Genomic DNA, 26,050 nt, shown 5'->3' on the forward strand with positions numbered 1-26,050 from the left:
ATCTGCAGAGGACACAACCTTGTCTGAGGAAAGTAGGGGGAAAGCTTGAAGCCCTTGCTGATGGAGATCAAGGACTGCAGCCTTCAGGATGGTTAACAACGCAATGTAAAGAAACCCAGATCCTCACAACTGGACCAATAGGTAACATCACGATAAATGGAGAAACGATTTAAGTTGTCAAGGATTTTAGGATTGTGACTTGTTCGGATCCCCAAATGACAGAGACCAAATGACACTTAGAATTGGGGAGACCTGCTGCACAAGACTTCTTAAAGTGTCAAGGAGCTTGGGTGTTGCTTTTAGGACTAAAGTTTGCCTCACCTAAGTCATGGTATTTCCTTTTCGTTCCCTTTAAAAAAATCATTTTATTGGGGGCTCGTACAACTCTTATCACAACCCATCCATCCATCCATGTGTCACGCACCTTTGTATACTTGTTGCCCTCATCATTCTCAAAACGTTTGCTTTTTACTTGAGCCCTGGTATCAACTCCTCATTTTTCCCCTCCCTCCCCACCCCCTTTCCCTCATGAACCCTTGATAATTTACATATTATTATTATTTTGTCATCTTACACTGTCTGACGTCTCCCTTCAGCCATGGTATTTCCAGTGGCCTCATTTGCCTCATATGCACGTGAGAGTTGGACAGTGAACAGGAAGACGGGAAAAGAATCCACACGTTCGAGTCCTGGCGCTGCTGAAGACTAGTGAAACCCCCATGGAAGCCAGAAGAACAAACAAATGTGTCTTGGAAGAAGTACAGCCAGAATGCTTCTTAGAAGCAAGGATGATAAGACTTTATCTCGTGTACTTTGGATATGCTATCAGGAGAGACCAGTCCCTGGAAAAGACCATCTTGCTTTGCGGGTCATCGAAAAAGAGGAAGACCTTTAAGGAGATAGGCTGCCACAGCGGCTGCCACAGTGGACTCAAAGGGAACAGTTGTGAGGACGGAGCCGGACTGGGCCGGACATTGGTCTGTGGTCCACAGGGTGGGTATGAGTCATGCCCAATGGGTGCTCCCATTCAACAAGTTGGCTTGAAGGACCAAGGAGGCCATCTTATTTTTAAAATTTGACCCAAATATTCAAGTTTGGGAGACTTTGCACAGGATACCAGGTTTCTGGCTTTGCTCGACAAATTGTAAGAACTGTAAATTCTGTGTTCCTCTTTGCTGCGTGTCACCAAGTAATCAGAGCAAGTTTTCTCTTCCCTTTTCCACTAGGCTGTGTTTTCCAGCTTTCCATGATCTTTCCCACTTATCCAATACCTGCTTTAGCTCATTTTCATTCTCTGGTTCCTATCAGCACTGGAGTTTGTAATCCAACTGTTCCATGCGTCAATGAGGACACCCTTCCCTTTCTAATGGGTGCCACCCAGCCCAGGGCCAAGATGGCCATTTTGTAATCCTCACTTCTCCACCTCCGAGGATTAGTTTGGGTTTATACCTGGTCCACTTCTTGGGCTGACAGTAACACACGATGGAGCCTGGCATGGAAAATGAGCTACAGTACCAATCAAATTTCCCTCTCAGGTTTAAAACGAAGCAGGACAGGGTGAACCAGCAAGCTTGCAATGGTATGGATGCTTAGGGGAGGACAGAGATGGACCATGAGCAACTTGAAATTAGGCTGCAGCTAAACCAAGGGTGTGTGTGTATGTGTGTTTGCGTATATTTTTAGAAATATGGTAAGGGAGCATGTAATCAGAGAGGGCCAGAGGTCCCTCAAGAGAGAAACCACGTGGACTAAGATAGACAAAGCAAGCAGCTGGTCACCAGAAGGGTCTTGGTTCCTTATAGATTTATAGGCTAGACCCAGTTCATGTGCTTTCTTACACCAACCCAAAATTTTTACAGATATGTGAGTCTTCACTTATCTTTGCCCTAAGACAAGCTAATGGGAGCCACCAATAAGGCCTTTGCTACCCGAGATGCTGTTGATTCTCAAATGGAGTTTCAGGGTTTACCTGAGGATCTGACTTTGTGCCTTCCTTGCACATAGGTAACCAAAGCACATTGTTCGTGGACACTCTTTTTCAGGGAGAATGTTTGTGTGGGATGATATGTGAATACATATGTAGCAATGCATTTACCATTTGTGTTAGACAGGGTTCTCTAGAGAGATAAAACCAGATTTCTAATAATTTTATATATATTTATATATATAGACAACATACTAAATAAACAGTTAATTAAACTATAAAGCAGTACAAATGGCTCAGTGCAACTCACTCCTGTGAGACAGTTGTGAGACACTGGCAGTCCTTCAAGTCTTGAGGGCTGCCAGGTAGTCCTCTGTAGAGCAATTCAGGCTACCCTTGGCACAGGCAGCAAATAGCAAGGCAGGTCACCAACAGTCAGCCAGATGACAGGGTCTGACAGTCCCCAGCTCAAGAGATGTAAATTCCAATGGTGTGGCAAAGCAGATCTTGAAGGAACCTCAAATTACAGTGACACAGTCCACGGGTTAGGTGTCCCACAGGTAGTGTAGCTTGCAAATGGATGCACAGAACAAGCAAGGCAGCCGCACCCTGGTACGATGAATAAAGAGCAAGAGACAAGAAAGGGGAGGCACGCCAAGCCATTTATCTCTCTGCCCTTCAATTCATCCCACATGTGTTTATCGGCCAGGCTGGCAGTATAAACTAACTATCTCACCATTCCAACAGTCTTTGTCTGTATGATTCAGTGACATTATGGTCTCTCTCTTGTCCAGCATCACCATGACCATGTTTGCACCTTTCCCTTACCCTGAAGAAAGGCTCACCAGGAGGTGAGGGGAAGTAGGGGGAGAAGGAGAAGAAGGGGGAACCAATCACAATGATAGATGCATAACCCTCCCTCCCCCCAGGGGGATGAACAACAGAAACGTGGGTGAAGGGAGACAGTGCTCAGTGTAAGGTAGGAAAACAACAATAATTTATAATCTATCAAGGAGTCACGAGGGTAGGGCGTGGAGGGAGGGAAAAAAGAACAGCTGATACCAAGGGCTCAAATAGAAAGTAAATGTTTAGAAAGTGGCGATGGCAACAAATGTCCAAATATACTTGGTACAATTGATGTACAGAATGTTAGAAGAGCCCCCACTAAACTGATTAAAAAAAAAAAAAAGAAAGGCTTAGTATCCCCCAAGCAAGGAACCTTTCTTTCTCTTCTATCTTCTTGCCGATCATCATTAATAAACTCGGGTCTCTGTTTACTTGCCTAATCTAGATAGTTCCTATAAGTGGATCGTATGACATCATGCTCGTTGATGACTCATTTCACTCTGTGTAATGTTTTCAATGTTATAGCCATGTTGCGTGCCCTCTATCAGGCCTAGACATCTCTTTATGGCTCAGTGATGTTCCACTGTAGGTACGTACCACATTTTGTTTAGCCATTATCCCGATGGCCACAGTTCATGAACAGCTATTTCAAAGGCCACTCTCCCCACCCTTCGCTTCAGCAACAAAGGTGTGCATATGATTTGAAGGGAATAAACATCCAAGCATCTTACAATCTAATTTTACCACATTGTCATATTCCCAATGGGGGAAAATCGTGTGTAAACCTGCTTGCTTTCTTACCGACCTCTGTCAGCTCTAATCAGACAAACCCCATTTCAGTGATAGAAAACGACTCAGATGTTGTCATCAGACTTGTGAACCTGAAGAATATTTAACTTGTTGATGAAGTACTTAACATTACAAATGAATGCAAAACTGTCTATCAGTTCTGGGGTGATTATTTCGGGGCTGTGGGTGGGTTTTCCCTGTGGCTGTGATAATGAATGACCTTTGTGATATTTAAGACTATCTGTTTGCATCAGCTCGTTTAGAGGAGTTGATATTCAGGCTCAGAGGAGAGAAAGAAAAAAAAAAGATGCATATTATAACACATCCTAAAGTCACCGATTTCTCTCTCTTTTAAAGCAACTGTTGTCAGAGAGAGATAACAAAGAACTGGGGGCGGGAGCTGGCCCGTGAAGCCAGCTGAGGAAGTGTAAAGAAAATGTGTTGTTGGTGGAAGCTGCCAATGGTGATGGCATCCCCCGAGCACCGGCAGAACCGTCTGAAACCTGTCTCAGAACAGGAACAGTCACGTAGATGGGGGGGTGGGGGGGTGGGGGGGTGGGGGGGGGACACCCAGAGACAACCCAGCTGGGTAATGGACTGAACTTCCCACTCTCCGGCCAAGTCTTCTGGCGTCATGGAGATTAAGACTCGACAGATCTCACTGGAAAACTGTTCAAACTTTTGCTCTGCTCTGCTGGTGTAGACACCCATTCAGCATTCCCGGCAAAAAATAAAAACCCACACCTGCTTACTCATTTCAAAAACAAGAGCTGCAGAACATTTGTTAAAATGGAATGAAACAAACAAATGTTCCCCTCCCACTTTTTGCTAGCATTTCAAAGACTTGTTGGAAACAAACAAAAATATTTTTTTTCTTGTGATTGCTAGTAAAAAGACAAACTAATAACAACAAAAAGAGTAGGTTTTATTCCCCCCATTGAAATTTGATTTTAGTGGATGCACAGTCAAATATAGTAGAATATATATGTGTATATATATACATATACACACATATATGAATATAAATATATCAGGTCTTCACAAATGCATAGCATCGTGTGTTCATCACCACCAACCACAAACAGAAGAGTCCAGTCACCTTCCCAAATACCCTGGACCTAGTGGTTCAATGGGCTGGTCACACTGAGAAGAAATCTACCCAGTAGCACCAGACACACACCACCTCCTCCACCACCACCATCTGAGGCAGCTTAAATGGATAATGGCTAAACAAAATGTGGCAGCTTAATGTAAGTGGGATTACACTGTAGGCCATTTGACTCCAGAATTAATTTAATTTACCAACTTTCTTATTTTTTGGTGAATGTTTCCTCATATATAATATTCTCTGACCCAATGATCCCAGATGGCAAGAGTGGGGCCATTCCTTTACCCAGCCACAGGACTGTCATCTATGCAGAGAATTAGCTTGTAGGTGGTTCGACCCAATCGGAAAGATTTACAGCAGCCAATCTGACTCTCGGGAAAAATGGGTGCCCTGGTGGAGCAATGGTTAAAGTGCTTAGCAACTAAGGGAAAGGCTGCAGGTTCAAACCCATCAGTTGTTGTCTGGAGAGAGGTGGGACCGACGACGGTTCCCTGCAGCCTTAGTGACTTAGCGGAGGGCACTGCCGCGCTGCCCAGGGTGGGAATTAAAGGGGAGAGGAGAGGAGAGGAGAGGAGAGGAGAGGAGAGGAGAGGAGAGGAGAGGAGAGGAGAGAAGCGGAGCTGCTGAATTTGGTTGCTTTTCTTGGTTTCTTAGCTCCTGACTACCCTTTGCCTACCCAGCGTCCCACCCCAGGTTGGGTAATGAACATGCTGAGTGACCGCGTAGAGATTTGTTCTGCTCTGGCTGGTGGTGAAAATGCAAATGAAGTCTGTGCCTGGCCCCCTGTCTCCGCCCCCTTTCTTGTGTGGTACAGACACAGCAGCTGGATCGGCCCCTCCTTTCAGCTGCTCCCCCTCATTAGAGTCATTGCCTTGGGAACAATGGCATGTGTCAGCTGGAGCCCCTCTCTCGAGCAACTGATCTGTACAAGGAAACCTACGGCAGGAGGGACAGCTGGCCAGGCCGCCATTTGGCTGTTGAGATTCTGATCTTGATAGTCTGCTCTACTCGAGGCCAGGTACTGGATGAGGAAGCCAGGGTTCCAGGCAAGGGAAGAGACTGCCCACTAGACTGCCTGTGGGCGCTTTCCTGGTTTGCTGGCTCGGGACTGTTTGGTTCTCAGTTGTTGTTGTTGTTGATAGGTGCTGTCCAGTTGATTGTGACTCAGAGGACCCCATGTGGAACAGAAAGAAACACTGCCTGGTCTCAGGCCAACCTCGCAATCCTTCCAATGCTTGAACCCACGGTGGTCCACGCCGTGTCAAACCATCTCGTTGAGGGTCTTTGTCTTTTTCGCTGCCTCGCTACCTTAGCAAGCATGATGCCCTTTTCCAGGGACTGATCTCTCCTGATAACATGTCCCGCGCATGGGGCGGCGTGGTGGTGATACGATGGGCGGCTAACCACCCTTGGAAACCACCAGCGGCTCCTGGGGAAAAGATGAGGCTGTCTTGGAGCAGAAAGAGTTTCAGTCTCAGAAGCCGCAGGGGCAGGTCGCCCCTGTTCAATTGGGTCGCTGTGAATCAGAATGGACTTGATGGCAGTGAGTTTGGTTGGCGTCCACGTTACCAAGCTTGATGCCCTTTGCCAGGGACTGCTCCCTCCTGGTGCTGTGTCCAAGGTACTGAGAGGAAGTTTCCTCACCCTGGCTTCTAAGGAGCCTTCCGATTACCCTGGATAAACCAGATGCCACGAAGCTGATTGAAGCTCATGATGGCCCCATGCGTGCCTGACGGTGTGCAGTGGCTGGTCTTCCAGAAGTCGATCACCAGGCTTTTCTTCCGAGGTGCCTCTGGGTGGTCTCGAACCTCTACCATGTTAGGCTGGTAGCTCAAGTAGTTTTCATGAGCCAACCCAAAGAGCACCTACTGATTATAGGAAACCCTGGTGGTGTAGTGGTTACGAGTTGGGCTGTGATCTGCATGGTGGGCAGTTCAAAATCACCAGCAGCTCCGAGGGAGGGAGGGAGGGAGGGAGACTGGGCTTTTGTAACTCGCACTAGTCCAGTTACAGTCTCTGGAACCCCCGGGGGTCGCTGACTCGATGGCAGCGAGTTTCATTTGATAAAGATTGTGCTTTTACGTAATCAAGAACAGGTTGTGTGTGCCATGTGAGACCTTAAGGAGAGGGCAATCCCCTGGCTTGAAGACAGCCGCCTTCTGGTCTGTTTCGCCTGCTCCCTTTACTTATCTCTGTTCTTGGAGGGGTCTGACTATCATCATCTCCAACACTGTGACTGCACTTGGAACCCACCTGACACTTTGGGGGCAAAAGATGAGGCCCTCTGCCTCGGTGAAGATCTACAGCCTCGGAAACCCTTGGGCGAAGTTCCACTCTCCCCTCTCGGACCAGGAGGAGGCGGGATACACTCAAGAGCAGGGGGTTGAAAGAGAATGAAATGTGTTGTTTCTGGAGTAGGCCACTCCTCGGGTCTCAGCTTTGTATGCTGAAAGGATTCATGCCGACGCGTGTTTTGTAATCCAAGTGAGTTTTTATGAAGGACAGGCCAAGCTTCAGGGGTGACAGTCTAAAAAGGTTTCACACTATTTCTGGGGAGTGTGCAAGACCATGCTGGGGTTCACAAATGGGCAGGAACAACCACGTGGAAAAGAGCACCCAGATGTGTGGAATTGGGGGGATCCGGGGAGGCCAGAAGCCCAAGAACCCTAGAGGCTAAGAGCACATGGGCCATGAGGCGGTGGGCCCCGAGTGGCCCTGAGCGGGCGCCAGTGGGCCCATGCGGGGGAGGGAGACCCTCATCCTCAACCTGCCTCCGACCAGGAGCAGGTAAGAGAGAGCGAGGCCTTCCCACAGCCAGGGTATTTCAAACCTCGGGCTGGGGGGCCTGCTTGATGGTACTGGTTGACCTCGTTGGCTGAGTTAGGGCCACCTGTGTGATATCGGGAGCCTGGGCCTAGCTTGGGTTCTAGCTTGGATTCCCAGGTGTACCTCCCACCTGGCTGGGGGCTTGTGCATGCGCATGCTCAGTTTGGGGTCTTCCCATAGCTCTCTAATGATTGCCTGATTTCTTTCCAGCCTCCTCTAAGGGGGCTCTTGGAGGCATGGAGGGATGTCCCCCCGACCCCTCCACCCCTTGCGCTTGTCCCTAAGCTGGCTAACTAACAGATGCAGAGAACTATGTTTGGGTGAGTAACACGATACTATCAAACACTTCTTGGACACTTCGGGTTCCTCTGGTGCAGTGGTTCTCAACCTTCCTCATGTCGCGACCCTTTCATAGTTTTTCATGTTGTGGAGATCCCCCCACCATAAAATTATTTTCGTTGCTATTTAATCACTGTAATTTTGCTACTGTTATGAATCGGGCGATCCCTGTGAAAGGGTCGTTCAACCCGGGTCTCGACCCACAGGTTGAGAACCGCTGCTCCGGTGCGTAGCGATCAAGCAATGTAGCTGCAAACCGGGTCCTTCTCTCCGTCCTCCCACACACAGAACCCCTGGGCGTCCAGTACATTTTTCCAGAAATATGCCAGAAAAAAGAACTTTAAAAAAGCTATTTACACGTTGTTGGGATTCTATCTCACTACAACCCCTCCAACACTTGTGGCTTTCTGATTTTTTGAAATGGGCTATCTTTGAGGGTGTTAGGTGGTTTCTCATTGTTGTTTTAATTTGCATTTCTCTTATGGATAATGATTAGGAACATTTTTTCATATTTATTGGCCATTGGGATTTCCGCCCTTGTGAAACTTCTGTTCAGGTCCTTTGTCCACCTCCTCAGGGGGCAATTAGATTTTTTTTCTTTTTGGAAGCAAGCAGAATATTGTAGATTTTGGTGATAAGACCTTTGTCTGATGTGTCATTGCTAAAGATGTTTTCCCAGTCTGTGGGCTCTCTTAGTACTTTACTCTTGGTTAATTCTTTCAATGTACACAGGTGTTTTATCTTCAGAATATCCCACTTGTCAACTTGTGGCTCATTTGTATTTGTGTCCTTCGTATTTCTGATAGCCTATGTATTCCCTGCGCTAAAGTTCTCAGGTTTGTCCCAATTCCCTCATTGATGGCCCTAATAGTTTGAGGTTTTACCTTGAGGTCTGTGACCTACCTTTAGTTTATTCTTGTGCATGGAGTGGGATAAGGGTCTTGCTTCATTTTTCTGCAGGTAGATAGCCATGTTTTTCCAGCACCACTTGTTGAAGAGGGCATCTGCTTCCCATTTGATATTTTTTGGGCCCTTATCAAAGGTCAGTTGTCTGTATGCTGATGATTTTATTTCTGGGTTTTCAGTTCTTTTCCATTGGTCTGAGTATCTGTCATTGTACTGATACCATGCACACAGGAGCAAATGAAGGGAGAGGAAGAGAGAGTGGAACACATTCTGGTCTACCAAGCTCTGAGGACGATATTCCCACTGAGAGCGGCCAACGCAGAAAGGACCACAAGGCTGGCTCCACTATGAGACATGATGTCCCTCACTGACCCAGAGCACTATGGGGCACAACAATACAGACACAGTGCTGGAATTGCGCCTGATCTGACCCCACCACACTGAGGTGAAACACTAAGGGCGTGCAACAGAACAGCAAGGGGAACAGAGCAAGGAAGTCCCCAGGGAATACCAAAAGTAGACTTTGGGGCCAAGATGTGGCACCCCATCAGACTCCACCAGAAAACACTCCTAGAGGTCAACAAACAGACCTTGAACTATTTACAGACTTTTCTTTTTGTTGTTGTTTTGTTTTGCTCTGTCTTGTTTTTTGTGCATATTATTATGTCTGCAGGTCTATCTAGATAAGATAGGTGGGATAAACAATCTGGAGGAGAAACAACAGGACCGATGGTTCTGGGGGGACATAAGATAGGGGGAAGCTGGGGGAAAGGAAGTGGGTATTAACACCCCCAGGGACAAGGGAACAACAAGTGATCCAAAATCGCTGGTGGGGAGGGTGTAGGAGGCCTTTTAGGGCACGATCAGGGACAATGTAACCGAGAGGAATTACTGAAACCCAAGTGAAGGCTGAGCATGATAGTGGGACAAGAGGAAAGTAAAAGGAAACAGAAGAAGGAACTAGGAGGCAAAGGGTACTTCTAAAGGTCTAAACACAGGCGTGTACATATGTAAATATATTTACATATGACAACGAGGAAATAGATCTATGTACATATATTTATAGTTTAGTATTAAGGTAGCAGATGGACATTGGGTCTCTACTCAAGTACTCCCTCAATGCAAGAACACTTTTTTTCAATTAAACTGGAATTCCATGATGCTCACCTTCCTGACATGATTGTTGAAGACAAAGCAGGTGCATAAGCAAATGTGGTGAAGATAATGGTGCCTGGTTATCAAAAGATACAGCATCTGGGGTCTAAACGGCTTGAAGATAAACAAATGGCCGTCTAGCTGAGAAGCCACAAAGTCCACATGGAGGAAGCACACCAGCCTGTGCAATCATGAAGTGTCAATGGGATTAGGTCTCAGGCATCAAAGACCCAGAATGAAAAATCATATTATTGTGAATGAGGGGGAGTACAGAGTAAAGACCCCAAGCCCATCTGTAGACAATTGGACATCCCTTTACAGCAGGGTCACAAGAAGAGATGAGCCAGTCAGGGTGCAATATAGCACCGATGAAACATACAATTTTCCTCTAGTTCTTTAATGCTTCCTACCCCCCTACTATCATGATCCCAGTTCTACCTTACAAATCTGGCTAGACCAGAGGATGTACACTGGTACAGATAAGAACTGGAAACACAGGGAACCCAGGACAGATAAACCCCTCAGGACCGATAATGAGAGTAGGGATACAAGGAGGGTGTGGGGAAGGTGGGGGAGGTTATATGATCTACATATAACCCCCTCCCTTGGGGACAGAAAAGTGGGTGAAGGGAAACATCAGACAGTAGAAGACGTGAAAAATAATAATAATTTATAAATTATCAAGGGTTTTTGAGGGAGAGGGGGGAAATGAGAAGCTGATACCAAGTCACGGGACATTTTTGAAGTGCTGTGTCTTTTTATGAGGGGTGGCTCAACATTGGGCACGTATGGTGTCCCTGCCCTGCGATGATCCACAGAGGTCTGCCCCCGCATTCAGCCCTTGGATGCACTGGGAACCCAGGGAGCTTGCATTCATTATGGGACCCCCACATGGAAGATATCAGGGTTCCATGATATCAGTAAGGACCACGGGGATTGTGGCTTCTTTATAAAAGTGAACTGGAATAACAAATACCACGTGGCCTTGCTGGCAGCAGGGCCCCTTTTCTGCATGTGTGCATTTGCATCCAAATAAGGCATCAGACGCGAGGCGTGAGCAGGCCCCAGAGCCTGCGAGTGAGGCTAGAAAATGCTCCCCTGTCACTTCTTTGGCCAGGAAAATGACATCCTCACTGTCTTCTTACTGCCATCATACCACGAGCCCACAGCAGACTTCCTGCAGTGTGCTGATGGCGGCCAGGCCTCCAGTCTGTGGGTCAAAGGCTTGAGCTGGTCTTGTGTAGCCAGCTCTGTACGCATTGCGTGGGTCTCGAAAGTTTCAGTTCCTGGCTCAGATCATGGAGTCTTGGTGTCCTATTTCTGACACAGGCGAGGTCTTGAGGTTTTAGAGAAAAGGATTGTGATGTCATTTCAAAATGATTTCGGTGGAATCCACCACCATTCACTAAACGCTAGAGATTTCAAAAGCAAGAATGGATTATTCTTGAGATGTGAGGTGTTTGGGTCCCAAACAAAGCACGTCCCCTCCTGGTGCCATCTCACTTTTGTATAGCAGGCTGCTCAGTGGCAGGAGAGACACCTCCCAGAACCAGGCCTGTAGGGGAAAGGACGTATTTGGGAACTTCATGTACTTGGACCACAGGAAAGGCAGATGCAATAGTGGGCCCAGGTGGGCCTTGCACGGCAGGGACTGTGCCTGCTGCCTTTCTCTCAACGCTGCTGCTCTGGAAGGCCTTTTTTCTCCATGGGAACAGTTCTGCGGCTTCTGCCTCTAAGAGCCCCTGACAACAGTGCTGGCACTGGCCTGGCTCCATGTGACTTCTAGGTCCCTGGTGAGTGGAGCAGCGACTGTCACCTCCTGGGTGGAAGGCAGGAGAGATCTATCTAAAAGACTTCAGCAAGGGTGCTCTCAGAAGACGTGGGAGGAGTCCTGGGCAGATGAAAGTAAATCGATACAGTCAACACTTCCCATTCAGTTCCTTCAGGCACAAGCTGCCCCCCACGTGGGCAGCCTCTCCCCACACCGCCCCCACCGCCCATCTGTAGACCGCCTTTGCTCCCTTGTTTTAACTTATTCTCAGGCAAAATGTCGTCTTCTCCTATCAGTAGGGTCACTATAAGTCGATACTGACTCAATGACAACAATTTCTGTTAAGCCAAATCCTACCTGTTTCCCAAGAGCCTCCCCTTGCAGCCTCTTAATCAGGAAGATCTCCCCACCTCTTTCAGATTTGTTAGGATCCCTTTCCTGCAAACATTATTAACTGTCTCCTATTTTCCTCCCTCTAACCACCTCGCCTGGGAATTTCAGGTTAACCTGCTAACAAATGGTTATCATGCGAACCAAAAGGTTGGCATTCCAAGTCCACTCAGAGGCAACTTGGAAAAACAGCCCGGAGATCTAGGTGTGAGAACTCCACGTGGAGAGTTCTTTGCATCGCACGTCTTCACTGACACACACGTGGGTTCCATGACTTGCTGTCCACTCCCGGCAGCTGGTGGTTGATGTTCCGTTTCCCGGGCTGTCTTGTTTAAACAGAGCCCCTCTGCCCTCCTGTAAGAGTCACACACCTTCTATCCCCGCTCCCTCCCAGCCCAGGAGCCCTTTCACCCATCTCAGTGGGGTTCACTTCCTTTTATAAAATCCGAGTGCTCTTTCTAGGCTCGCCTAAGGCATCCACATTCCCCAGAGGAATGTCTTCGTTGTTCTCTGACTTGCCCTTTCAGAAGCGTTTGAGCCTGCGCACCAGCACCACTCTTTTCATCCTTCAGCCCTCCCTGCTCTTGGACTTTAAACTCTCTGTCAGGCTCTCATCACCAAGCTCCGGTGAGTACAGCTCTGAAACCTGCCTCACATGCACTGACTTCTCTGCTGCCTGCCTCGTTCTACGCTGCTCTTCGCTTACCTGGCCTCTCTCCTGCCACAGTCTGCCGTCCCCAGCCCACTCCCCACCCAGCAAACAGGAATCTGTTCCCAGCGCTTGCTCAAACACCTCACGGGCTGCATCTGGCACTAGGAATAAAATTCAAATCGTGTCCTTTTCACACATGATTTGGCTCCGCCTCCGTCTCCAGCCCGAGTCTCACACCTCGCTCCTGCTGACACTTCCAGCCACACTGACACTCTTGGAGTTCCTTCAGCAAGCCAAGCGCCTCTCCTGTGGCCTGGGGCCCTCTCAGAGGCGGCCCTTCCACCTGCACTGTTCTTCTCACCCGCCTCCCTCCCTCCGCATGTTTTAGGTCATTCCTAAGAGAGCCTTCTCTTCTTCTCCCAAGCTGTCATGGGACTGTGTGTGATGCTTTGTCATAGCAACTGTATTTTCTCCATAATATTTATGACTTGTTAGTCCTCTCTAAACGGTCCCACTAAATGGTCAGCCCCACGAGGACAAAGGCTGTGTTCTCTGCACTATCGTTTCTCGTTAACATCATGTGTCCTCAATTTTAAAAAATTACGTGAATAAATGAATATAGCTGTATTTTAGTATCTCCTAAAAGATAGCGTGCTTTTAAACTCACTTCAGCCTTAACCACGTATTTAATGACGACTTCTTGACTTCCACACGGTATTGTGGAAGCATCTTAAATACATGTGACACAGTGGAAATGAGCCACTCTCCTCGAAGTATAACTAGCCTCTATACATAAAGGCGTAGATTATAACTACAGGACCCCTGAGTTTATGAAATAGCAACGTGCTTAATAGTTTCTTATATTTTGGAACGGCAGATGATTGGACACCACATCTGGATATTTGGCATTGTGTAGATAAAAACATCTGGATAACTGGCTGACTATATCAATTTAACTAATGTGTTTTGGAGCTGTGTAAACAGTGACATATTGCTCTGAAATTATATTTCTTGGGAGGTGGCCATGTGAATGAATGAGAAAGGAATTTCTGGTTTCACAAAGATGGACTTTTGAGTCCTGCCCCAAATGTACAGGCATTCTGGATACATAGAACCCTTTAAACATCATGAGATCATGGGCGTTCCAAAGGACACGGAGACTGAAAATCATGCTTTGACCTCATGGGCTATTTTTGGTCCCACTGAACCTAGGCACTTGGCTTTAATTCCCAAATGAGGGCAGGTGACAGGTCTTGGATCCCTGAGATGTGAGGTGGAACTGACATCGTATGTACATCAGGAACGTTTGAAGAGCTAAACTTAGTGGAAAGATATCATTAAGAGCGAGACTCCAATAACACAGACCTTGCTGCATTTTTAAGAGAAGTTCCACCGAAGTGGGGATCTCATTTAGAAAATAAGGAAATAGGGAGTGAGATCGTTTTCTATGACCTACAGTCAGTAGGCACAACAAACAGGATTTGCGTCCCATGATTTCAGGCAATGACTGTAATTGGAAAGAGAGAACGCATGTTTGTTGTCATTAGATGCTAATGGGTTCTGACCCAAAGTGACCTTCCTCCCCATTGTTGCCATGTCTGAACCTCGTGTTGCAGCCACAGTGCTAATGACTCTCTCAGGGGCGGGAGGGCTCTCTGCTATCTAACAGAATGCCTTTCTTCAAGGGACTGGTCCCTCCTGGTCATAGATCCAAAGTGAGTCCAACTGAAGTGGGACTCATTTTCCTTGCTTCTAAAGCACCACGCTGGCTGGGCTTTTTATAAGAAAGCTTTGTCTATTCTTCTGGCTCTCCATGGTTGGGCCAGGTTGGCTTCTCTAGGGAAACAAAACCAGTGATGGTTGTCTGTGTTGTAGATAGAAAGACATTTGTAGCCAGAAATAGGTAAGTACAGGCTGGTGCAAGCCAGGCCTCTCCTGAACGGTGGAAGCTGATGAACAGGAATCAGGATGATGAAACAGAGACCGAAGGGGCACAGGCTGGTGGACACAGAGGTCCAAAGTCTGCTCCATGAATCCGCTGTCAGTAGTCCACTGACGGCTCTGGGAATCGGCACAGGACCCAGCAGGTCAAGAAACCAGACGCAAGGTCCAGCTCTGGTAGCTAGTGCAGGGTCCAAGAAGATTCAATGCTGCTCAGTCTCCCTCCCTTATATCAAAGGGTTTATGGCACCACGGAGACAGCAAGGAAATGGATAGGTTGTGCTCTGCCCCTCTGCTGACTTGGGCGTGTCTAGCTGACATGATCCCTTACCATTATAATGATATATGAAATATTTGTTACTAACACAATAATCCAGAGGCACCGAATTTTCCTCAGACTTCCTTCTTCATTGTCCAGCCCTTGCATCCAAATGAGGAGATTGGAAATAGCACGGCATGGGGCGGCACACGGTAATCCTCCAAGTGATGTCTTTGCTGTTCTCGTACTTAAAAGAAGTCTTTTGCAGTAAAATTTCCCGACACAGCACATCACTTGATTTCTTGACTGCTGCTTCTATGGGCATGAATTGTGAAGCTTGAGAGAACGAATTCCTCCTGGTAGATGTTTCCTTAATTATGTTTATTGTTTGAACTCTGTCTAAGCCCAACCATGAACAAAAGAAATTGGCCTAAAACACGAATTCCTAGACAACTTCAATATTCTCTCCTTTTATAAATGCTTAAAAGCAAAATTGAGGGAAACCTTGGTGGGCATATCAAGACACTATAAATAAATAAAGGAAGGGCTGAGAAAAATCAAGCAGAAACGAGAACTGTACTCATTGAATTAAAAACTCAACAGATGAAATACACCGCATATTTGCACAGCTGAAGAGAGAATTAATGAACTGGAAGATTTGAGATTAATACCTACAATGCAGCACAGAGAGACAATATAGAAAATATATGAGTTTAAGATAATGAAAAAGTCCAAGACAAATCTTATACTAAATCCCAAAGGAGATAAAAGATTCGAGGAAAATATGAAAAGAATTGAATGATCATTTTGAACTAATTAAATACATTAACTCTCAAATGGAAGCATCCAAGATAAGTATTACACAGACACACACACAGACACACACACACATCTAGAAGCTTCCTGGTGAAGCTATTACACAATAAATAATGAGAAAATCTGTAGGGTAAACAGGGAAATACAAATCACACGTAAATGGGCAGGGGCTAGACAGACAGCGGATTTCTGGAGAGCAACCATGGCGACCAGAAGGAAATTACTGCCAGTCACAATATATTTGCATGAGCTCAACTTGGTTTCTTTTTTTTCTTTCAGGAACAATCTGTTCATTTTCAACTTTTCTCTCCTTTGTGCATTTTCTAGAATGGGTACCAGTATATATGTAATATATGAGTATATTTAATTTTTAATAAAGGGGCATTTTGTTTATTTTTCATTTCAGTTTTCTTTCCTGTGGAAATATACACAACAACAATTTCTAAAGTTCAACTTTCAAGTTGTGGTGTCTTTCTTGATAACTTTTAAAAATTTATTATTTTATTGGGCGCTCTTACAAATCTCATGACAACCCATCATTCAGTTGTGTTAAGCACACTGTACATAGGTTGTCATCAACATATCCAAAACATTTTCTTTCTTCTTGAGCTCTTGGTATCACCTCCTCTCTTTTCCCCTTTCCCCATCCTTCCACCCTCATGAATCCTTGATCAATTATATATTATTGTTATTTCATGTCTTATACTGTCCATTGTCTGACTACACCCACATTTCGTTTATTTGTCCCCCTGGGGGGTGGGCTATATATCCCACTTTGTGATGGGTTCCTCCTTTCTCCCCCATCCCCCCACTCCTGCCCTTACGATCCCCCTACCCTCATGATATTGCTACTCCCACTACTGTTCCTGAAAGTTTTATCTGTCCTGAATGCCATGTGTCGAGAGATCTTATTTGTACCAATGTGTGTACTCCGGTCTAGCGGGATTTGTAAGGTAGAACTGGATCATGGTAGTAGTGGGGGGTGGGGAGGAAGCATTCAGGAACTAGAGGAATGTTGTGTGGTTTGTAGGTGCTATACTACAGCCTGGTTGAATTGTCCCTTCCTTGTAACCTTTCTGTGGGGGAATGTCCAATTGTCTACAAATAGGCTTTGGGTCTCCACTCCAACCCCCCTCATTCACATCAACATAGTTGTTTGTTTGGGATATTTTGATACCTGTTACCTGATCCAGTCAACACCTCATGGTCACACAGGCTGGTGTGCTTCTTCCATGTGGGCTTATTTGCTTCCCTGCTAGATGGCTGCTTGCTTATCAAATTGGATTCTTAAAAATGCTGTTCTATGCTATTTGCAGGAACCATAGGCAAGATACCACACAGAAATATTCATAGGAAAGCCAAATACGAATTAACGACTGAAACGGTATTAATAACAGACATTATATACTTTAAGACAAAAAAAGCAGTCTTAGGCATCTAGAGGCACGTTACATGAGTAAAGGAAAATTCAATAGAGAACATAAAAATGGCTAAACCTTGAGTACCTAACACTTTATTGTCAAACAGACAACTCGGCTATAAACAGAATTACAAGGAAATTTTCACAATATGATGGTATTTTTAAAACCCGGTGTTGTCTTTTTATTTAGTGTTATGCAAATGTACAATCTGGATGGGAGCATCTAACACTCTTCACTCATAATAAATCCTTAAGAGGCAAAGAACCCTGAGAGGAAGGAGGTGAAGAATGAAACTGATTGACCGCAGGGGTACTGCGGTTTCAGTTCCAGGCCGTGGCAATAAAGCAAGCACCGCAACAAAGCAAGGCATACACTGTTTTTGGCTTCCCGCGGCATGTACAAGTTCTTTTACATGACACCGGAGTGTGTGTGAAATAGCACCACGAAAAAGCTTGGGATAGTGTGAAAATTACCAAAACGTGAGAGAGCCATGAAGCAAACTCACGCGGTTGGAAAAATGGCACCAGGAAATTTGCCACAAACCACAGAGCCGGAGACCTCCAACTTGTCATCATGGTGGTGCCTCCCAGCACGATGAGCAGTGACATGCAACGAACCAAGCAATACCTGTACGGGATTTGAACCGTGGAATTCCAAGGAATGAAAACCTTCAATAAAAAGAAATCTCAAAGTACGGCGCTACTTGGCAGCTCCTCTCTCTAGAGCGAGACATCGCTGAAGGTGGCGTCTCTCTCTCTCTCTCTCTCTCTCTCTCTCTCTCTCTCTCTCTCTCTCTCGCTCGCTCGCTCACTCGCTTGCTAACCCTTTTCCAAATAATTCTGTGCTCTTTGATGTACACCACGTCACAAGGGCAGGTTGCGTACCCTTGAGGAGCCCAAGTTGTGTCCCATTTCAACTTTCTTTGAGCTCTGGGAACACAAAGCCGTCTGAAGGGCCAAGTTCAGGGCTCCATGAGGTCAGGGTTCTCAAAGGCATTCTTGGAGGATGGCCTTGGCTGTCTGGGAAGAATAGCAGCTTTTCCTGACACAACTTCCTGGCCTTTTCCTCATCATGCAGGTGTCACTGATGTCCTGTGGCTTTCAGGAAGACCTATCAAGACTGCCCCTTTGAGGGTCCCTTCAGACATTCACCATGACCTTCATAATTAATCTCTGCCAAGCAGATCCTCGAGGATCACCGTTGGTATGTTATTTCTTCACATTTCCTTGATAAGAAACAAAGTGTTCACACTTCAGACTTTGAAAAGTTAACCAAAGTTTGGGACGTCACTGAAACAGCTTTCAAAAATCAATCTGTAGCAGTCGGTGTCTATATCAGAAAACAAAACATTTCTAATGTAGCTCTTAGAGGAAGAAAGGGACAGAGTAAAATGAAAGAAAGCACAATTAAAATGAAAGATAATAGATAGTAGCAATGAATCAAAGAGAAACTGAATGTAGTATTAGTGGAAACGAGTCTCTAGAATGCTGGAACTAGGAAATGAAATGACTTGCCCTGACTATGGCTGACAGTTTTGATAAGAAACAAATATCATGAAAAAAATAAGAGATTAACCAGACAGTTCATGTTAATTATACTTTGAAAAAGATAACCTAGACAATGTAGAAAGGCCGGCTACAGAGAGGAAGAATATATCCACATTGTGTATATTCTATGACTCACCCCCCATGGCCATTGAATGAATTCTGATTCACAACAACTCTGTAGGACAGCTTAGAACTGCTCTTCAGGATTTCCAAAGGATCCCTGGTGGTGCTGTTGAATTAGCATTGGAGGGTAACCACAAGGTTGGTAGTTCAAACCTACCAGCTACTCTGCAAGAGAAAGATGAGACTATCAGTCCTTGGACATATTTAGTCGTGGAAACCCTACGTAGGATCACTATGAGTCAGAAAACAACTCTATGTATGGCAGCGGGCTGGTTTTGATTTAGGGTTTCCAAGATTATTGATCTTTATAGTAGCAGGCAGTCTCATCTTGTTCTCGTGACATGAATACCACATGCGGCAGTTTCGAATTACAGACACGTAAGGCACTGGAGATGCCATATTGACGCACCCAGTTGACCCCATCCAGCAGTTCCATGGGAGAAATGATTTGCCCACCTGCTGCTGTCATGATCGCAGCCCAGAAAGCCCAATGGGGCAGTTCTAATGTTTCACCCGTAATGGGGTGGCCATGAGTCAGAATGGACTCAGACGGCACTCAGCCACAACAGTGCAAGTAAAAGGAAAACACGCGTATCAACTTCATCCTCGTAGCCAGGAAAGGGAAGACCGAAACTCACAGCCACCGAGCCCATGGTGACTCCTAGGGACACTGTAGGGCAGAGTAGACCTGCCCTTGTGGGTTCTGAGACTGCCGCTCTTTATCAGAGAAGAAAGCCTCGTCTTTCTTCCAAGGAGGGGCTGGTGGTTTCAAACTGCTGACCTTACAGTTAACAGCCTGGTTTGCCATCAGTGCTCCTTCTCCAGAGAGAGAGTAGAGGTAATTATGGGGATAGAGCTTGAGTTATGCATTAGCTTTTATCGCATAGAAAGGTTACTCAGGCCAAGATAAAAACATTGCAAAATGTGAACATCTATTACCAAGGGCTTTGAAACCTTTTGTGATTTTTTTAAAAAAAGCTGTAAATAAATAAAGATGAGAAAGTGTGCAGTATTGCCTTCTGATGTTAAGCACGCTCCCTCAGTTCTGACACCAAAGTTCCCCGGGGCCTCTGGGAACTTGAAGACTCCCCTCTCCAATGTGGCTGATCCGGTCTCGGCTCTCAGGCACAGGTGTTTCTGGTTCTATTGATGTCGGCAAATTGAATTCCGCCATGTTTTATTGAATCAGAGTTCTCAATTTTCCTGGTGGGAGAGTGCATCCATGTCTGGAAACGAGCCCTGCCCCACTGACAGCCAGCACATCTTGTCCCCTAACCAGGCCCCAGAAAGGAGACCCTCGTATCTCACTTACGAGACAATGATGGGTGGACACCAGGCTAAAACAACTCCAGGGGCGGGAACACAGGGACATTGATTAGCACAGATACGTTTGTATTGAATTAAGAGGGAGCACTTAGAAGGTAGGCTCTAGAGGGTAAAAGGATTAAGTCTTTTGGAAACATTTTTCTCCTGTCAGTTGAGCAAAGGACACATCTGTGGAGCCGTCTAATTCCGATTCAGTCAAGCCATGTGGAAAGGCACCAGGATGGAGGAAAATGGCCATTTATGAGCCGTTGCCTACAAAAGTTTCTGTGACCAGGAGTCCGAAGCCACCTCGCCCCAAGACATGGTTATGATCCGGTATCCGGAGTACACGTTGACGACACAGGAAAAGGTGGTGTGTAAAGCCCACAGGTGTTTAATTGTTTTTTTTTTCTGGAAAGACTTTATTTTGGGGGTGGGGAGAGGGGGGCCCGGCACTCAGTGCTTCTTGGCAGCGGCCTTCCTCATGGCGGCCAGCACATTGCTCAGCTCCTCTCTCTTCCTCTTGGCCCGGATATGTGTGCCCACCCGCTTCTTGATGAACTTCAGTGCCCGCTTGTCCTTGGAGACCTTGAGCAGCTCCATGGCCCTTCGCTCTTAGGGTGCGAAGCCACACACCTCCCGGATCATGTCTCGCACGAACTTGGTGTGCTTGGTGAGGTGCCCGCGGCGGCGGCTGTGCCTCGGCTTGCTCACGTTCTTGGTCACCTTGTGGCCCTTGTCGAGGCCCACGGCCATAGGGTAGCGCACAGCCATGGCTGTGACTCTTCGGTGGGTGCCGCGGCGGAAGGAAGGGGCCGCGCGGAACTCTCTAATGATTTTTTTTTCAAGCACCCAAACCACTGATTTTCTAAACCGTGTGGATGTGCTTTGATTCACTGAGACACTGCCCTTAGCAGACAGGCTTTGTGTGCTGGCCTCCTCGCGTTCCTTAGAGGGCCTTCGGGTTCTCGTGCAGCGAAGTTCTGGAAGCTTCTGGGGGGTGTAATGATGTCAGTTCTAGAAAGAAAGGGGGGAGAGCTGGGGGGGGGACTTCGGGTGCCCCCACCTTCAAGATCCCTCATCCCTGTCACTCTTGCTGTCTCCTGTCCCTGTCACACACATACACAAATGCACGTGCACCCAAAACGCACACACAAGCACATCGGAGCCATTCCTAGAGGACTACGCCCCTTTGGCGCCACTTTCTAAACTTCAAATGTCCCACTGGCAGGCACCATGGATGCTCAAGGTGCTGGAAGAAGTGTTCTATAGGAGGGAGCTTCCAGAAGCTTGTGGGAAAATCCCATGGTCTTTCCATTTCATTTTTCCATGAACCCTTTAAAGCTCCCTCATACTGAACTGAGGAAATATTGTATAAGCTGTCATTTCGTTTCCCCTTTCCAAGATTACTTTATTTTAGCTTTTTATGGTGAATTCGTGAAGATTTACAGAGCAGACCCCCAGCTTTGTATTAAACAGTTCCTACTTGTTTTGATTCCGTTCCTCCTGGCCGGCCCTCAGGTCCCATCACTCCTCCCACTGCCTCCTGTGTCTCGGGAAGCCACCCCTTCCCCGTTCCTAACTCTCTATGCTTGTCTTTGAATAAACACCCTCCTTTTCATCTGAAACCACTGATTTTTCTAGCACTGGGGTGAATTCCACTCTAGACCCGTCTGGGGATCCCATCGACGTCTGTCTGATGTTTACTTCTATCCCACAGTTCTTGCCCACTCTACAGAGTAGGGGGAAATAGCAGCCAGGCACGGTCCACTTCTTCCCACTTTAGGGCGGTGGTCACGGGGGTGTTTGTGTGCTCCAGGGGTGGATTGGACAAATTGTTTCCACGTCTTCAGTGCTGCCTTTCCTTGGATCCTTTGGAGTTTTTGTTTGTCGAATCCCTAGATTGGGAATTATTTCCAAGTTTTCTCTCCCTTCCTTCCCCTCCCTTTGCTTTTCTCCGCCTTCCTCCCCAACGCCCTCTCCTGCTCTTTCCTTTCCTCCTTTGAAAACTCTCCTCCTCTCTCACTTCTCCGTCCCCCCTGGTGCTGCGGTCCTCTTACACTCCTGCCTGGGGCTCCCGGCAGCGGTCATACGGGGTGCACCATGAGCCCATGAGCGAAGCAGATGGTGGTCTCTCACCCAGGTGCTTGCTTGCCCTTTCTCCTCAGCCTCCCATGGGTGGGGACCCATTTTCCTATCCGTCACAGCCCCGCCCCGCCTCGTTCCTGTAATCTGGGTTTCAGTTTCCTCACAAGACAATGAGTTTTGGGTTCCAATCCACCAAGATTGAACTCTGCAGCTTCCCCTCCCTGGATGCCCCTCCCCTCCCCTTCCCACCCCACCCCGGTGGTGATGTCAGTGCTCACCCCTGTGTTTTTGTCCAAATTCTAGTCCTTGGACATGTTTGCTTTGGTTTTAATTGTGACCGTGTCTTTTCCCATTTAAAGAGAAATTAATTTATAACGGCTGTGCTTAGAGGGGAGGGGAGATTCCCAGGATAAACTCATATTACTTGGACGAAAAGCCCAAAAGTTACTGTTAATTTTTTGTTTAATTCTCTGAACAAGAACGAATGTTTTGTTTAGCTATTCTCCCACACCCTCTTAGTTGTTCACCTAATGCAGAATACTCTCCACGCCCCAAGGATGCTTCAAGTTTGAGCAGATTGGCAAGAACGCTAGCGTTCTCCCAGATTTTTATGGTCGTGTCTTCAGCGACAATGAGCAGTGCCTGGCCCGTTCCTGTAGTAAGAGAAATAAAAATCGGAGGAAGGGAGAGAGAGGATAAGAGCTGCATTCTATGCCTTATCTGTAACATTTACAAGAACCCTATAAAATATCCAGAAATCTCTGAAACAGGAAGAGAGTAGTAAAACCGATGTGTTCATAGGAAATTCCACGGCTATTTGGCTCTGCAGTGTATTGTGGGAGAGTCAAGAGGTAAAAGGCCAGGAAAGCATTGCCTTGAGAGCCGGAGCAGAGACCAGGAGGCAGTTACAGTCCCGCTGGCCCAGGTGCCCTGTCACCCCTCATGTTCTTCTCCTGGTGCCTGTGTCTGAGAGGATGGGCAGGCTCTGCAAGTGCCGAGGTGGGCCTGGGTCTGCTCCAGGAAGGAGCGCCCATATGGCTGGGTCTGGACCAAAGATTCGTAGGGATCAAAGAGATTGGGAGATTATCCTTCCACCTTGCCACTTTCCAACTTTTCATAGTCAAATAGAAAAATGATCAGCATCTGCTCATCCAATAAAATGGGCCATCTCCAAATAGCCAAAGCAGAGATTAGGGACACAGCCCAACTGGAACTCAACTTGACCAGCACACTCTCCAGTTCCTCTCAAGACTCTCATGATGTGTTGGGCTAGTCATGCTTCTCTGCCTCCAGTCTCACTGGAGTGTCACTACTTGCACAAAGGGCTGTGAAAGGAAGCGTCGCTGTCAGGATTCGGGCATCAGCTGTCAGGTGGGAGCAGGAAGCTGCCAAAAGACTCCGAGGCCCTGCGTGAACTTGAGTTTCACCAAGCCCCTCCTCCACCTCAATGAAAAAAGCCGCCCACTCCAGGAGCCAGTGGTGACCATGTGTAACCTGCCACGCCCCTTGCGGGATCTGGAGCTCTGCCAACTGCCCGGGCTACCTGCCCTGCTCACTCCACCCCTCAGGAATTAGGTGGAACATAGGAAATTGATTTTCTTTTCACAAATTGTAATGAGCTGTGCTTCCCTGTTTTTAATGCAAGCCATGTTTGTGGAGGAGAATCACGCAAAATTACCTCAGAAATGACACCTGCTATCGCTATTCGGGTGGGTGGGACTATTTGTGCCTATTTTCAAACATATTTATTCTATACTTTTTGTGTTCAAGGAATCCGAGTATAATTAATCTTCACAATTTGATTCATCTTATTTCAATTGGTTATATTTTCCCATTAACTAACTATTGCTCCTCACATTGTATTTCTCTCTCTCTCCTAGAGTCATAAATCTCTTGTCAAATCTAATGTTTGATAAACAACCCTATCACAGCTTGTTCGAATTCTCCAGAGCTTTTCTCAGAGTGCTGGGTGAGACTCTAGGGACCCACAGACCAGGGGGGCGGGGAGTGGCCAGAAGGAAGAGGCGTCCCTATTTTGCTTAACCCGAGAGCTGAGTTTTAAATCACATCGCAGGCATATGTGTTAGATTTTACTTGAAGAAAGAATTCCCAAACAACAAGTCTAATGCATTTCCCCACTGCGGTTGTTGTTTGTAGTTGTTGTTTAGGTTGCCCTGACACATGGACAACGGAACCCAATGGAGCTCAGTCCTGTAGCTGCCTTACAATCCCCCGATTGCTCTCTTCCCATGGAAGGGAAGGGAAGGCAAGCAGGAGACCCTTTCACCATCTTCCCTTCTGAGGAGCATGCTGGCTGTTTATCATCCCAGATCGAATCATTCTTCTCGCAATCCATTGCAGATTTCATGTTCCTCGTCAGCACAGTGTTTCAAATGTGTGTTAGCTTGTCCATTTTCAGTGTCCAGATTTTGCCTCTATATGAGGCAATTGAAAAGGTCATAGCTTGGACCAGATGCCCCTTGATCATCAAAGTGACATCCTTGCTTTTTTTAAAAACACTTTGACTATTGTCCCTAAGACAAAATTTCATATATCAAATGCCTAAAAGTAATGGGATAAAAGTAAGACAGCCACTGTTCTGAAAAACAAAGAAAATCCATGTATATTTTTACTTTAAAAATGTAAAACATAATTGTCTGTTTTGAAAAATTCTGTGAGAGTGGGTTGAAATCTTTGAAATGGTTCAAAGTCATTCTGAATGGAGACTCCTCAAATAAAATGAACATTCAAGCTGGGGGATATGGTGATTGGTCAAGAAGGAGTGATTCTAATGCAGTGGAGTTGACCCTGTTAGTGGGTTAACAGTGTCTCTAAAGGCAATTCCAAAGGGTGAAGCCTTCGGGTTGGAATGATATTTAAAAGCACCATATGTGGGTATGCTCTGTGTGTTATCGTTGCAAGCCCAATCCTGGGTATGGGACTTTGGAGAGCGTAAGTCCCAGGAGTAAGTGAATGTCCCCAGTCACCATTCCTAGAAATGGCCACCGTTACTGGCAGGAGGCAGTAAGCAGCAAGTGGAAGATAAAGCTATCACAGGCCTAGTCATAGACACATTTTTAGGAATCTTGATTCCTAAAAGACTAATGTTATGAAAAGCAAGCTGGACTTTAAACTTTGAATTTTCCTCAGATCATTGTTCATTGTCATGAGAAATGATGAAACCTGACTCCAGAGAAATTAAATAGATTGCCCATAGTCACATATGAAGTATAAATCTAGGAAAATTGGAAGTCATTAAAAATAAAATAGAACACATGAAGATCAATATTCTAGGCATTCGTGAAGGATATGAACTAGTATTGGCTATTTTGAATCAGAAAATCACATGGTTTACTATGTCAGGAATGACATGATCAAGAAGAATGATGTTGCATTTACAGTAAAAAATAAATAAATAAACAAGAACAAGGACTATCTTGAAGCACAATGTTGTCTGTGATCCCCTTACCAGGAAATCTAATCAGTACAACTACTATGCAAATTTATGCACCAACCACTAAAGCTAGTGATGAAGAAATTGAAGAATTCCACCAATGGCTTCAGTCTGAAATGAATCAAACATGCATTGATAGTTATTGGCAATTGGAATGCAAAAGTTGGACATGAATAAGGAGGAACAGTACTTGTGAAACATGGGATTGATGGAATGAATTGAAATGAAATGCTTGAATTGAAATGTGATGAAGCTGTGGAAATATTGGAAGCGCTCACTCATTTATGCCAGGACATTTGGAAGACAACTGTTTGGCCAACTAACTGGAGAAGACCTATATTTGTACCCATTCCAAAGACAGGTGAATCACCAGAATGCTCAAATTATGGA

At 46.2% G+C, this 26,050-nt stretch overlaps 1 pseudogene; it reads right to left on the reverse strand.

Annotated features, from left to right (window-relative positions):
* Positions 1–20,574: 20,574 nt before the first annotated feature.
* LOC142449331 (large ribosomal subunit protein eL36 pseudogene) lies at positions 20,575–20,931 on the reverse strand (annotated as a pseudogene).
* Between the last annotated feature and the right edge of the window lie 5,119 nt (positions 20,932–26,050).

This window comes from Tenrec ecaudatus, chromosome 5, assembly GCF_050624435.1.
Source record: "Tenrec ecaudatus isolate mTenEca1 chromosome 5, mTenEca1.hap1, whole genome shotgun sequence".
NCBI lineage: Eukaryota > Metazoa > Chordata > Mammalia > Afrosoricida > Tenrecidae > Tenrec > Tenrec ecaudatus.